Source organism: Gavia stellata, chromosome 15, assembly GCF_030936135.1.
Source record: "Gavia stellata isolate bGavSte3 chromosome 15, bGavSte3.hap2, whole genome shotgun sequence".
In the NCBI taxonomy this organism is placed as follows: domain Eukaryota; kingdom Metazoa; phylum Chordata; class Aves; order Gaviiformes; family Gaviidae; genus Gavia; species Gavia stellata.
Window position 1 is genome coordinate 105,211 of NC_082608.1, and position 15,220 is coordinate 120,430.

A 15,220-nucleotide genomic window follows, 5' to 3' on the forward strand; every position below is an offset into this window, starting at 1 on the left:
TACATGGAGCCTCTGGACCAGTCACAATAGGGTGCTTTTGCCACTCATTCCCAGTCAGGCTTACTTCAGCCTCCAACACAGACAGTTCTTGGGATCCCCCTGTCACTCCAGAAATACAGATGGATTCTGCCCCCTTGTAATCTGATGGAATTAGAGTACACTGTGCACCGGTGTCCACTAGAGCTTTATACTCCCGTGGGGCTGATGTGCCAGGCCATTGAAGTCAAACAGTCCAGTAAACTCGGTTGTCCCTTTCTTCTGCCTGACTGGAGACAGGGCCTCTTTATTCCTGGTCAGCGTATTCATCACTTGTTTTTTGTAACTGCAAAGCAAAAGTCCCTTTGTCAGGGTCAAAAGTAAGATGAGCCCTTCTACTCTGCCCAACAGAAACTGGAGCAGAAGTTTTGCTGGATGGATGCCTTTTGGCTGTTGTTTTCCCTTGCAGTTCCTGGGCCCGAGCTTCTAGTCTCCAGGTAGGTTGACCATCCCACTTCCTCATGTCCTCCCCCGGTCACGCAGAGAGAAGCACAGGGTGACACATTGTGTCTGCCACCAGTACCATTCCCCTTGAGCAGAAAAAGGCTGACTTTAATAGCTGAGATATTGGACAGTATGAGAGAGGAAGGCATCCTTTTTTAAATGCTGGGACAATTGTTGGGACAGTTTCTCCACAGGCGAGATACAGGCCCGTAGGGAGGAAGTGAGATTCTCTTTCAATTCCTGGAGCTGGCTGGCCAGTCCATCCACAGCTGGTGCCTCCATGTCTGTCCAGCTCATTATCACCAGGGTGTTGGCATATGATGTCAGTGCACTTTGTACAAACTTTTGCCACGTGAACCATGTGCCCCGGGCTTCATCTGGGTCTTTGGCTCACCCTTGAGGGTGCTGAGTAGTGCTGAATGGTGCTCAGTAGGCATAGGACAGGCCTCAGCACCGTGTGACAAGCTGCGTCTCTTTGGCATAGCCAAACAACCACATTGGCTTGGGGCATATCCCTGGGTGATATTCCTCAATAGTTGGTCAACCTTAGAAAAAGCTGGAAAAAAATTCTTGAGAAGTACCAATAGGAGTATTTTGGTTACCCAAGGATACCGAAGAGTTATTGTAACAAGGGAGAAAACATCTGCCACACAGAAGAAGGTGGTGAAGGTGCCATTCTGTGTTTCCTCCACCGAAAACCTTTTGGAGGAGAAAAGGGAAAAAGTGTGATTGTTAATTATCTCCATGAAATGATTCCCAAAGTAGAGCAAAAGCATCAGTGCAGAGCTCAAACACCAGATTAAGCTCAAGGCCGGCGCTTTTACAAGATATCTCCCAGAAAAAACACCGCTAAGCGCTACAGAGCACAGCAAACTGCAAAAGCCAAAACCAGCCTTTAACATGTACAACAAAAAAGGGAGCATGGCACAGATCAGATAAACTGATGTCGAGAACAGATAAGTCAATATCATGACCAGCAACTTTTAAACAGATATAACAATTTTAAGTTCCCTCTAATATGCCCTGCTCAAATCTGTTGTTAACTCTATCCCAGCCAAAAGCAGCACAGCAGGACAGAGACCCCCTGCTAAGTCTTGTCCTTCCCCCCATCCTCTGCAGGTACTAAGGGACACTGGGAACTGGAGGGTACTCGGAGGTGGGAAGCCAGATATAAATGTGGGGAAAACGGGGCCCCCGTGTCTGTCCCCACTGGCACTCCTGCCAGTGCTGCAGAACTGCTTCTCCCCCTCCTTCTACCCCCATCATCCCTTCTCCTCCCCTTTCATGCCTGCCTCCACTGGTCTCTCTCTCCCCTCCTGCCTCCATCCCACAGTTTCCTACAACGAGACAGGGGGTGATACATCTCCAAATGGCAGAGGGGAGAGCCGGGGTGATTGCTTAGGCTCCAACCCTATATAAGTATGCGAAATGAACAGATGAACCAAGTGTTTCCACCAAAGAAGAAGTAGCACATGCACTTTTCTTTTTCTCCCCTTTCCCTCTGTAAAACAATGGGATACCTCACTGCAGGTCAAAGCCTGAAGAGAACAACCATGCTAAAACTTTATTTGGAAAATAAATGTGGTAAAAATTCCGCTGCCTCACAGAAATGACTGCAGAAAAAGCAGAGAAACTTCCAGAAGTGCTCTCAGCCCTGCTCAAAGTTGGAGGCATGGGTAGGATTAGCTACACTTTAGACTAACCTTGTAAAGTCTCTTGTCCCACTCTTTGCCAAACTGGCAAACACATGACATTTTACTTTTTCAATACACTAGTGTTACAAAAACATAAGCACATCTTTTTAGATACCATTAAACCAGCAGATAGGATCTTCATGAAGAGCACCTTGAATGTGAAGTGGCTATCAAATGCCATCCACCGGATTTGCCTTTATCTCAAAGGCAGCCTTGACCTCTCCTAAGTCAATATTCCTCAATTATGATAGTGCGTACAATTCATCAATTCTTTTCAAAACAACTTCAGAATGCAAATAACATCACAGTGTATCACAACTGATCCACAACAGATCTCTTATTTATAGTTAGTGTCACGTAAAGATATAACCTTATCCATAACCCTTAAAAATGACATGTAATGTCAGTGAAGAATCTGAGCCATTTACAGTTCTTATGAACCACTTATCAGTGCAATTTTATTTATCTCTTTTCATGTGGGTAAAACCAGACAGGCTTTCTCTGAAGACATGACAGGAGTCTGTATCATCATGGGAATAAAAACAGTGACACCTTGGTTTCACTGAAACTCAGGCAAACCTCCCACTGACTTCAAAACCTAAACCAGATTTTTACCACCAGCCTTTGATTCCCAGCTTGTGTCTCATAAAAATAAATTAACCTCACACCCTCATAGACAGAGGACTAAAATAGAGCACTATTTTGCTTTCAGACATGTGACATGGACTGCTGGATGTTTTTGGAAGTGAGTGGCCGTTGGGAAGCACAGCGTGGTAGCTTGAATTACTGTGCAACATAGCAGAGGATGAGTTTACAGGGGGACGTGCCAGCCTCACGAAGTAGCTATCATAATGTTGATGTCCCATGAACTCAGTACAGGCAATGAGCCCAATGCAATCAATGCTGCTGTTGCTCAGTGCGGCTAGTGGATTTGCTGGTCATTACATCTGCTTATTTCTGACTATCCGCTACCGAAAGAGACAAGTAAATACGTGCTGCATCTCCTGATTGCGACCTTACTGGCCCTATCTCCTCCCAGTGCTAGCTCACACCACCAAAATGCTGGTCTTCTCGTTACGCAGAAATAAATAAATATCAGTCCTGTTATCTATATTTTCTGATAGTTGTGTGCATCTACAGGGAGGCAAAACAGGGTTGCCTGAGCTTGTTGATCCAAAATATGCCCATCTTCATTATCAATATGTCCCTGCTAACAGAGGTACCAGATATTCCCTCTGCTGTTTGGGGCACTTGCATCCTTGAAGAGAGCAGTGACAGCAGATTGCATGAGTGTCACGACTGGAAAGAACGGGTGCATCAATGCTGGATTGCTAGAAAATATCTTGCATGGCTTGAGTGAGCCAAGTCAGCAGCTTCAGCCAGTGCCTCTCCCCACTCAGTGGACAGCTGAAGCAGTTGTATACAATCCCACACTGCCCCTGCCCCACACTGGCCAGAGGATGCTGCCCAGGGCCCCCAGGATGGTGCTGTTTGGGCCGGGGTGCTGTGAAGGAAACCACCCTGGAAGGCCAGGGAAAGCTGCAGGCAGGCAGGGGGGAGAGGGAAAGGGACGCAGTGCTGCTGGGGAGGCAGCTCCACCAGCCAGGCTGCTCTCAGCCCCGCTCCTGCAGGACTCCCCTGCCACCAGGCTTTCCCGAAGGGACCGACACCCCCGCTGCCAGGCTGCTCCCCTGGGACTGCCCCTGCCTCCGGGCTCCAGCCTGTCCCCAGGGGAGCGAGGGACCCCAGGCGTGCGGGGTGCCCCAGGACCTGCTCCTCCACGTCCCCCCAGCACCACGTTCCTCTGCGGGCTCTGCCCGCTGCTGGGGCTGGAGGGAGCCCAGACGTCCAGGCTGCTTTCACCCCCCCAGACTCCCCCCGATCAGGCACTCTCGTGAAGAAGCAATCTTGCTGAACGGGCTCCTTGTGCCACGGGCGCTGGGCAAACACGGCTTACCAGAGATGCTGCGGGGACAAACATCCCTCCTCTTGCCAGGGGAGCTCTGTCCCTGCAATTAGCTCCGAGTGGCTGCCTGGGGACAAGCGCCCGCTTCATCGTGTCCCTCTGAATGGCCACATCCTGCTCAGGGACAGCCTGGGCCGAGGACAAGGGCATTGAAGGGACACTCCCTGGGGACAAGGCCTTAGGTGAGCTGTGGCCGAGTCCCAGCCAGGGACGGGGCTGGAGCCAGAGCCTTGCTGGGGACAGAGTCACTGGGACCCACTGTCCAGGGGCAGCTCTGCGGAGTGGGACCCAGGTTGTCTGGGAGGGCGCAGTGGCCCCAGGCAGTGGCAGGGTGAGGGCCAGGGCAGGGAATATTCCCCTCTGTTCTCCGCTCTGGGGAGGCCGTGGCTGGGGACTGGACCAGTTTGGGGCCTGCAGTGTGAGGGAGATGGGGTGGGCTGGAGGTGGGCGCTGCGACCACCCCAGAACTTCCCCCAAGCCGAGCCCTCACATCCCAGTGCCCAACATTCACCAGTGCTCCCCGGTGCCTCCAGTGACTGAAGATCCCAATCACCTGTCTGTCCCCATTGCCTGTGCCCCCAGTTGTCCTCCCACCTCCCAGTGTTCCCTAAGCCCAGGGTCCGTGGTGCTCCAAGAAGAGGGGTCAGTCCCAGCCCCCCGTTTAGGCAAGGAGCTGGAGAGGGGTCAGAGACAATTCTGCTTAGAGACCCCTGGTTTGAGGCTGAGGTCATCCCTGGGGGGTCCCGGAGGGAAAGACTGCTTTGGGAGGCGAGCGGTACTGGGAGGCGGCAGTGCTGGGAGGTGAGGGGCACTGGGAGATGGGGGGATCTGACTTTTGGGGGAGTGCTGGAGGATGGTTTCGTGTTGGAGCAGTGGGTCGTCACCACAGGGTGTCCGGCTGTCAGGGGCACACTGCCTGTCCCGTCCCCCCCCACCCCCAGATGCCTGGACCCTTCCCCGTGAAGCTGCGCCATGCAGGAAGGTGGACTGATGCCGGGGAAGGTGGCTGGATCAGTGCCGAAGCCCGGGTGACTCTGTGGCAGGGCTGGGCTTGCAGCCAGCGCTGGTGCCTCTGCCAAGCCTGGCTTTGCCCTGGGGGCTCTTGGGGTGGGGGCAGGGGCGAGGAGGAGTCCCAGGAGGGATAAATCTGCCCCTCGCCTTCTCCAGCTTCACCCAGGACTCACCACACCGCAGAGGAAGATGAAGGTCGCGGTGCTCAGCGTGGCCCTGCTCTTCACCATCCTGCTGTGCACCCCAGAGGATGCTCAGGTGAGTCCCCAATGCCACGGGGACGGGCTCCAGGCTGGGGATGGGTCTTGGCTGCAGGACATCAGCTCTCCTGCAGAATTAAATTGGTCGTGGCGAGCGCGAAACCCCTTGACTTGGCCTCTCTCTTTCCCAAGCAAGGGGCTCCTCCAGGCTCCCCTGCACCTCCAGCCCCGGGCAATGCAGCTTTCTCCCTTCCGCAATTCCATCTCTTCCCTCTGCTTCCCTTGCAATTGGGCTTCTGGTGCCCAGAGCCCAAGTTCCTCAGTGAATGGTTGGACTTGCCCCCTCCCTGGGAGGGTCCACCGCAAACTCCTGCGAGGGCCCTCACCGGTTGCTTGTCTTGGTGCCCCCACATCCCTCCCTTTTTGGCCTCCCCATCCCATCCTTTTGGTCCCCTCAGACATCTCCTCCCCGGGGTCTGCTCCGTGTCCTGCCTAGGGTCCCAACAGGCTCTCCCTTTGATCGTTCCCAATGCCTTTCTTTCCGTCTTTCCCCGCAGTCCTTTGCCTTTCATCCTGTCCACTGCAGCAGTGGCCCCAAATCCCCTTCCTGGAACCCCTACTCCCAAACACTCTCCCAATCCCCTCATTTTGGTCCTCTGCCGTCCTCTTCCTTCTGCCCCACCAAGAAGTGCACCTGAAGTCCCCGTGTCCCCTCCACTTTAATTCCTTTACCCCCTCACTTGCATCCCACGCAGTCCTCTCCCTTCAACACCCACAGCCCAGCCCCTTGGGGTCCGCTAATTCACCCCAGTGCCCTGTCTTTGGGTCCCACTCACCCCCAACCCCATCCCCTTGGGAGGCCCCGCATTCCCCACGCTATCCTTGCCTCCATCCCCACCCCTGCTCATCGCATGAGCAGGTATCCCAGGCGAAACTTGAAGGAATGGGGGTGGGGGGAGCAGAAGACATTTTCCCACTCAGACCCGGGGGAAGCCACGGACCTGGGGGGACTGGGGACACCTGTGCCCCACCCACAGCCCCACCAAGGTCCAATCCAGACCACCCCTTTGCTCTTTTTCCCTAGGCACTCATCGAAGGAAGCGGAGGTTATTGCATTGGTGTAAGTAGTTGGGTGCACTTGGGGGGGCATCCGGTCTGGGGAACAGGAGGGCAGTTTGGTCCTCCCATCCCTTGCTGGGACTGGGACATCCCAGTGCCCACTGAGGTCTCATGGTCTCTTTACAGGGGGGAATCAAAATCGGGCGAGTGAAGAGGGCTGTGGTAGGTACCACGAGTTCTGCTGGCCCCAGACCCTCCCTTCCCATGGCCACGACACTCCAGGGTTTCCCAGTGTGCCCCAGTACATCCCAGTGCGCCCCACTGCACCCCCGAGAACACCCCTGCAGCCCAGTGTTTTCCCAGGGAGGCCCCCTTCCCCAGGGCCCCCCTTGCATTCCCATTACAACCCAGCACAGCCCAGGATGCCCCAGTACACAGCCATGCACCCAGGTGGGCCCCTTCCCCAGCACCTCCACTGCTTTTTGTGCAGCACCGTACAAACATACAGTACCCCATTTTTCCCCAGAGGCACCTGCCCCAAGGACCCCATGGCTTTCCCCTGCCTCCCAGTACACCCCAGTGCACCCAAGCGTGTCCCTAACCCTCCCTTTCTCCCCAGCCCCCTGCGGCTGACAAGCTGGTGGAGCTCGTGCGCCAGAAGCGCCTGGCTGCAGTCGTTGATGGCTAGGTGAGCAGCGTCAGGGCACCTCGAGCCCCACAAAGGATTCTGGGCCCTGGGGGATCCCTGAGCCCTCGGGGTGGGCAGGACTTGGGTGTGGGAGAGGAAAACAGAGGGGACTGTCCATGACCCACGTCCCAGGGGGAGCTGGACAGAGCTGCCGCCGTGCCTTTCCTTGCCCCCAGTGGGGCTCCACGGACCCACAGGGTCACCGCGCAGGCCAGGCAGGGGCTCTGCTGCCAGACAGACCCCCAGGATCACTGCGAGGGCTGGGCAGGGCTCTGGGAGGTTCAGGGGCATCCCGGGGTAACGACACACTGGGCGAGGGGCTCTGGGTGCCATATGGGTCTCAGGAGAGCCAAGTCCTGTCCTGGGTATAGTGAGGGCTCCAATTCCCTTCTCCTTCCCCAGGTCTCTGCGGAGAGAGACGGTGGGGACAAGGCCCCTCTCATGTCCCAGCGGACGTTGGGGGTCGCATTTTGGGCTCTGTCTTTCAGGACTGGAGCTGGTGGTGACACCCTTTTCCTGTCCCCCTCCAGTGGCATGAGGAGATGACCGTCCCTGGATGACCCCACCTGAGCCCCTGGGAGCCCTGGGCCAATTCCCTTTCAGGATCAATAAACCCCTTCAGCAAAGCTATGCTCTGCGTGTGCGTGTGTCCATGCCCACGTCCCCACTCCTCTGCCAGCGCCCGGGCGCCTCGGTCCTCTCTGGCTGCACCACCGCGATGAGCAGAGCGGCTGAGGGACCCCGCACGCCTGGGATGTCTCCGTAAAGGAGATCCCCTTCCCACCCACCATGTGCCCCCAGATAAGGGCAGACTAGGGCAAACTGGAGCGTCTCCCCATGAGGCTGGGAGGGGCGAAGGGCAGACGGTGTCAGCGCTTGGGGCACCCCGTGTTTTGGAGGCACGCGGGAAACAGCTTCTTACCGGGGCTGTAGTGAGCACCATCCCCCAGATAGTACAACCTGGTGTCGCGACAGGAGAGGAGCGCGGACAGGCAGCCCGGACCCCGGGTTCCCCTGCCCCGCTCTGGGAGGGGCGGCGGGTCCCTGGCCCGTGGACTCAGCACTCCCGAGTTCACAGGCAATTTCAGAGCCCCACGTTGGGCCCATGTGCCTTCTTGGACCCCCAGCCCACACCTTCTCTGGGGCACCCCCCATCACAGGTCAGGAAGGCATGTTGGGGCCACCGGACACTGCAGAGAATCGCTCAGGGAAGTGTGGCCCAGCTCTATCACCATGGGAGTGGGAGAAGCTGGTTCCCTGGCACTGAGCATCTGTGGGTCCTCTGTGATGTCTAGTAGTGGGGTCTGGCACCAGCTGCGTTTGGTACTGTCACCAAAAGGCACAGGCAGGACTGCTCTGGCCTGCCTCTAGCCCGGAGGCCTGCTCTGAGGAGCCCTTGGTGATTTGGGGGGCTGGAAGTGGCCAACAGGGCTAGACCTCCTTAGGGGAGGAGGAGGGCTGGGGAAAGACGGGGGCTCATGATGGAAACGCTGTCATTGAATCATTATGGCCTCACCCTGGGAGAGAGCTCCCTGGGAGTGGGGCTAAAACTCCGTCCTTGTCTCCATGCTGTGCTTCTCCTGCCTCTCCAAAGCCCTCATACTGCTAATGGCTGATCTCACACCTCTCACGGGAAGTCCACACCAGTCTGCAAAGCTCACTGTTGTCGGAAGGGAAGGGAAGGGAAGGGAAGGGAAGGGAAGGGAAGGGAAGGGAAGGGAAGGGAAGGGAAGGGAAGGGAAGGGAAGGGAAGGGAAGGGAAGGGAAGGGAAGGGAAGGGAAGGGAAGGGAAGGGAAGGGAAGGGAAGGGAAGGGAAGGGAAGGGAAGGGAAGGGAAGGGAAGGGAAGGGAAGGGAAGGGAAGGGAAGGGAAGGGATGCCTCTCCAGGCATGCACTGAATTACCACCGACTTTTATGTTGGGAATTTTTCCCTCACCCCGCTGCATTTCATGTCTTCAGTGGGGTTGACTGCAGGGGAATATTTCCCAGGGGGCCAGGGTGGACCCAAGAGTCCCCAGAGCAGTAGTATGTGAGCGGGGCTGCTGGGCACCATCCTGCAGCTTGTCCCCGGGCTGTGGGCTCGGGGCAGGAGCTGTCCCCAAGTTCTGCCCTGGGGACTCTCCCAGCAGCACCTGGGAGGGTTGGTTGTGAGGTGCACCTAGCTGTCACATCCTGGGGTTACTTGGCAAGGGGCAGCTGACAGCCTCTGCCTCAGCCCAGACTTCCTCCTATGGTTTTTGGTCACATTCTAAAAAAAAAAACCAAAAAACCCCAAAACCAACCCCAAAACCCCCTCCCAACCCAGCCTTTGTGCAAGCATTTCCCAGTTCAGAGTGATTTCAGGACAGAGGGGGTTGAATTTAAATCTCTAAAGCCCTTTTGAACACTTTCACAGGCTTTGGCAGCATTTAGACGTAGTCACGATGGTTTTACCTTAAAGAGTTTTACAATATCAATGGCGAAAGAAAGGAAATGTTTCCCAGGGGAGAGAGGAAAACTTTCTGTTTCTCCCATGGGCTCTGCTCTCTCCACACCTTTGGCCCAACGAAACTCTAACGATGCCCAGGCTTCCCTTCCCAGAGGCTGAAGGAGTGCAGTCACAGCCTCCATCCACCCAGGAAACTACAGACCTGTGAGTCTAACCTCAGCACCTGGAAAAATCACGGAGAAGATCATCCTGGGTGCTATTGAAAGGCATTTAAAGGACAATGCAATCATCAGGCACAGTCAAGATGGGTTCACGAAGGGAAAGTCCTCTAACTAATTTGACATCCTTCTATGATAAGGTCACCTGCCTCGTGGATGAAGGGAAGGCGGTGGATGTGGCTTTTCCGGATTTTAGTAAGGCTTTTGATACTGTCCCTCATACCATCCTTCTGGACAAGTTGTCCAACTGTGAGAAGAGCAGGTTCACGGGGCGCCGGGTGAGGAACTGGCTGGACGGCAGGGCTCAAAGGGCTCAAAGGGCTGCAATGAATGGGGCAACCGGTCACCAGCAGCGTTCCTCAGGGCTCAACCCTACGGCTGGTTCTGTTCAATATTTTTATCAACAATTTGGATGGAGGACTTGAATGAACTATTAGCAAGTTTGCTGATGATACTAAACAGGGAGGTGCTGTTGACTGTCTCAAGGGACAAGAGGACACAGTGTAAGCAGCCAGTCAAAGGAGGTGATTATCCTACTGTATTCAGCGTTGGTGCGGCCTCACCTGGAGTACTGTGTGCAGCTCTGGGTCCCACCATTTGAGAAGGATGTGACGTTCCTTGAATGCGTCCAGAGGAAGGCAACAAAGCTGGTGAAAGGGCTGGAAGACGTGTCCTCTGAGGAGCGGCTGAGGACTCTGGGTTTGTCTCATTCAGAGAAAAGGAGGCTGAGGGGCAACCGCATTGCTCTGTGCAGCTTCCTGAGGAGGGAACGTGGAGAGGGAGGTGCTGATCTCTTCTCCCTGGGATCCAGGACAGGATGCCTGGGAATGGTTCAAAGCTGCACCAGGGGAGGTTTAGACTGGACAGTCGGAAGCATTTCTTTACTGAGAGAGTGCTCAAACCCTGGAACTGGCTTCCTAGAGAGATGGTCAATGCCCCAAGCCTGTCAGTGTTAAAGAGGCATTTGGACAATGCCCTTAATAACATGCTTTAACTTTTGGTCAGGCCTGAAATGGTCAGGCAGTTGGACTAGATGATCATTGTAGGTCCCTTCCAATTGAACTATTCTATTCTATTCTATTCTATTCTATTCTATTCTATTCTATTCTATTCTATTCTATATTCTTCCCAAGCCACTGTCCTGTGCTTCCACCTCCTGTATGCTTCCTTTTCACGTTTGAGTTTTGTCAGGGTTCCTTGTTCGTCCATGGAAGCCTCCTGCCACCTTCACCTTTCTTCCTGCTCATCAGGATGGACGGTTGTTGAGTGTGGAGGAGAAAAAAAAGTTTTTTCTTCTGGTTGCAAAGTCCCCAAGTGTAAAGCCCAGCACCTGGGGAGGTATAACCCCATGCACCAGTACATGCTGGGGGCAGGCCGTTTGGAGAGCAGCGTTTGAAGCCTCCTGTGAGGCTGCAGGCTGGGATGGGGGAAGTGGGGATTGTGTCTCAGCTGGGTCCTGGCGCAGGGCTGCACCGCAGAGCGCTGCCCCTCAGTGTCTCTGCCACCACGGGTGGGTCAATGCAGAGGAGCAAATCCCTCCTCCTGCGCCACCTCTGCCACCCAGCGCAAGGCTCCTGTGTGTGTCACATCTGCCCCCGACCGCAGCAGCACGAGCAGAGAAGGGGCCAGGCAAGTGCCCTCCCCTGGGTGAGGTGCTCCGGGCTCCGATGGCGGCGGGGGTGATGGGTGGTGGCGGAGACATGGGACAGGAAAGAGGGGCTCCTGGGCTTGGAGTGCTCAAAAACCCTCACCCAGGCACGGGGCCTCTCCCTGCATCCCTCTGCCCGCCAGCATCCCTGGGATTGGGTGAAAGATGGCTTCCCCTCTCCTAGGGGTTGGAGGTGTGGGCTGACTCAGGGACCCTCCATTCCCGCAGCACCAGGGACTGTCCCCACGCCCGCACTGTGCCCCAGGACACCTCCACCCAAGGGCTCTGCAGCACAGTAGGTGAGCACGCTCAGCCGACAACCGAAAGCTTGGTGGTTCAGCCCCCCCGGGATGGGGCTGTGCTCCGGGCAGTGCGGCCGGGGGGGTTATGCTGGCTGATGGTCTGTGACGGCCCACACCTTCTCTGGGGCCCCCCTTTCACAGGCCAGGATAGCAGTTCATGGGCACCACATGCTGGACAGACCTCCACCCGGCCCCCAACATGTGTGGCTCGGCTTTGTATGACTTTGTGTTCATTATCTCCTGGCTGTGGTTTCGTGTCTCCAGGCATGCACTGAATTACCACTGACATCTACATTAGGAATTTTTCCCTCACCCCACTGCGTCTGATGATCTTAAGAGTCTTTTCCAACCTATTCTCCGATTCTCTGATTCTCTGATTTCGTGTCTTCAGCGCGGTTGACTGCAGGGGACTATTTCCCAGGGAGCTGGGGGGGACATGAATGTCCCCAGTGTTGCAGAATGCAAGCAGGGCTGATGGGCAGCACCATCGTGTGGCTTGTCCCTGAGTTGTGGGGTCTGGGCAGGAGCTGGCAGCTGGGAAACCAATAGAAAAAGGTGAAGCCAGAAACCAAAATTTACCAAGACACAGACCTGACAGAGCAAACACGGTGACAATGACAAGAAAGAAACCTTACTGCTCACAGCCATTGATGGGCCACTGAGAAGCCACAGGCACAACTTCCAAGGAGATCAGGCTGGACTCTGCAAGACTGTGAACCAGGGGGACCCTGGACTGGGAGGGATGTGGGAATCGATAGATCTGTGCAAACCCATGAGCGATGTCCAGGGGAAGGGGGAGCAGGGAGGAACAAAGAAGGGGGTTGACAGAAAAGGCTATAAAAGGGGCTGGTCTGATGTAAATTGTGGCTGGTCATTGCACTTGTCTGGCTGAGCCCTTTGCCTGATCACCGCAGTCTGTCCTGTCTTCTTCTGCCTTCTTATTAAATCTTTTCTTTACTACCTCTGCATAGTCTCACTCTGTCGTGTCTGTATGTTTGTATGTGTGTGTGCTGCATGGACTGAGTGCCAGCTGCTGGTGAGATCTGTGTGTGAGAGTGAAAATCGGTGCCGGGTACTGGGGTCAGACTGGGGGTGTGGGCACCCCTGGGCTGTGGTGTCAGTTACTGGAGTGTGTGGGGTCCCAGTGCAGCTACTGGAGTGAGTGGGAGTCTTTAACTTCCAGCCACTGGGGTGGCAACTCTCTGTATCCCTAAAACCAGCTACTGGGGGGACCGAGGTGAGTGAGGTGAGTGAGGGGCTCTGTGCCACAGCTGGAGTGGGACCACGGGTCACAGCCCTTGTGTCTGGTGCTGGCTGCTGGCGGGGGCAAGCGTCTGTATCCCCCCAAACCAGGTGTGCGTGGGATGTGCATAGGTATTCTCCAGCCAACTTCAGGCTGGACCAGCTGGCAAGCAGGGGGACCTCGGGTCCGGCCTGTGGTATCAGGTGGGCAGGGTGATATCCTTCTGGTACCCAGGAGGACCTGCGAGTGTGGGGTGCCCGTGGGATGTGTGTTTGCAGCGAGCGCCGAGCTGGACTAGCCAGCGAGTCGGGAACCTGTGGGATGGGGAAGGGATTTGGGCAGGGATGCCGGGCAGGTAGAGGGGTTGTGCCAGTACTCAAGGGATATGTGAATGCGTGTGTGATTGTGAACCTGCGGAGTGTTGTGTGTGTGCCTGCATGAGTGACCTCCTGTCTCTGCCAGCCAAAGAGGAGGAGGGGACTTGGCTGTGGGTGCGGGTGTGTGCTCACTGCTGTTTACAAGGGGCCCTCCTCTTGCCATGGGCATGACTGTGGTCTCCCCCGTTGCTCCGGCAGTCCTGTGTCCAGCTGACACCACGCGGCTGAGTTTCTCCCTTGCAGAGTGCTCTCAACTTCTTCCACCAACCTTTCCAAGAAAGTTTCCCAGCAAATTACAAGCTTGCTCGTTCTGTTTTGGGATAAGGGTGCCCTCCTGTGCAGTAACACGGAACGGTGAATGTGTTTGACATCTCTTAATTCCCTATGGAATGACATACTGAGAAACTGAGTTGACAATTTCCATAAAGTTGTCCTGGATTATTCTTTATTCTGAGTGAAACTGCAAGAGAAAATATTTACAAGAGAGGGTCTAATGTTGCTTAGGCATTGATATTTACACAGTCTGGATATTACAAGAGCTGGAGATCCCTCCTCCCTTTCTCCCTGCCTACCATGACTTCAGACACTTCTGTCGCCTCTGTGCTGGCTACGGGCCTCTCTTTCAAAGCAAGAGGGCTCAAGTGTGCTTAGCGTCTTCCATGCAGAAGCTGTCCCATCCCTTTGGTCCCTACCCGCATTCCCTTGTCCTTCATGCTCTTAGTTCTGTGGCTGCAGGTCTATATTCTTGTTTGTCGTTGGTGTTATCACCAACACTATTATTTTTTGGCCATGAAACAACCCAGACAATAGTCCTTGAACACCTCAACTCAATGCAGCCCCTGGGCTGGTGGCTGCACGACTCCTTTGTTTGAGATAGGCAGTGTTATAACTCATTCAGTAGTCTTTGCTGTGCCATTTCTACTCACCAGAGACCTTTGCTTGAGTGTTACGCAGACGCAGCTTCTTCTCTGAAAAGTGGATAGCTTTGCTGCCTTTTTGAGCAATGAGGGAAGCTTCTTGGCATCATCTCATGTGTCTTTTCTCTGTTGTAGACTCTAGAGATGAAGGTATTGGTCACACCAAACAGACACTGCGGATCCTCACAGCCCTCCTGGCAATGTCATCATGTTTCCGTCTGCTCCTCCAGGCCTTTATCGACTGAGCTAGCTGCTTCTCTGCTCAGCCAGTTCTTCTAGACTAACTCTGCCCAAGCATGCTTTGCACTGCACGCCGTGCTTGCTCTTCCTGTTATGGGGTAAGGGTGCCTTCATGTGGCCTAACATGGAACAACAATTGTGTTTAACTTGCAAACTCTAGTTCACGTACAGAGGAAGAGGCAACAATTTCTATAAAACTGTGGCTCATTTTTTTTTAATTAAACCACAAAATAAGAAAAAGAAGGAAAAAGACTGATTCTAACATTTCTTGATATTTACACAAAAAGCACCTCTTAGAACACAGATTCAAGTCACGTGCTTGTGACATTTACATGTCTTCTATGGGACTCAAGGGACTCAAATGTCTCCTAAATTACTTCTTCTTGAGCCCCGTGTACACGGGGGGGCGCAATTCTTTGTTAAAGGGAAGCCTGTGCCTGGTGGGGCTCTGCAGAGCCCTGACTTGCATCCAGTGCTGCTAGACAGTCTCATTAATGACTGAAGGGATTGGGGGGGCTGTTTACAGAATGAATCTGGGAGGGTTTGAAATTATGTTTGGGTGAGAAGCTCAGGATTTGAAATTATGTTGTAGACTTGGAGGAAAGAGACCACTATGTTCTCCATATACGCTACAAGTAAGAGGGGTGAGATGGCAGCAAAGAGGACTTGTGTTTGAATACAGTTTCTCCCAGGAAGGATGTGGACACCTTGGAACAGACTCATGGGATTGCCTACGTCCCTCCTGGCAC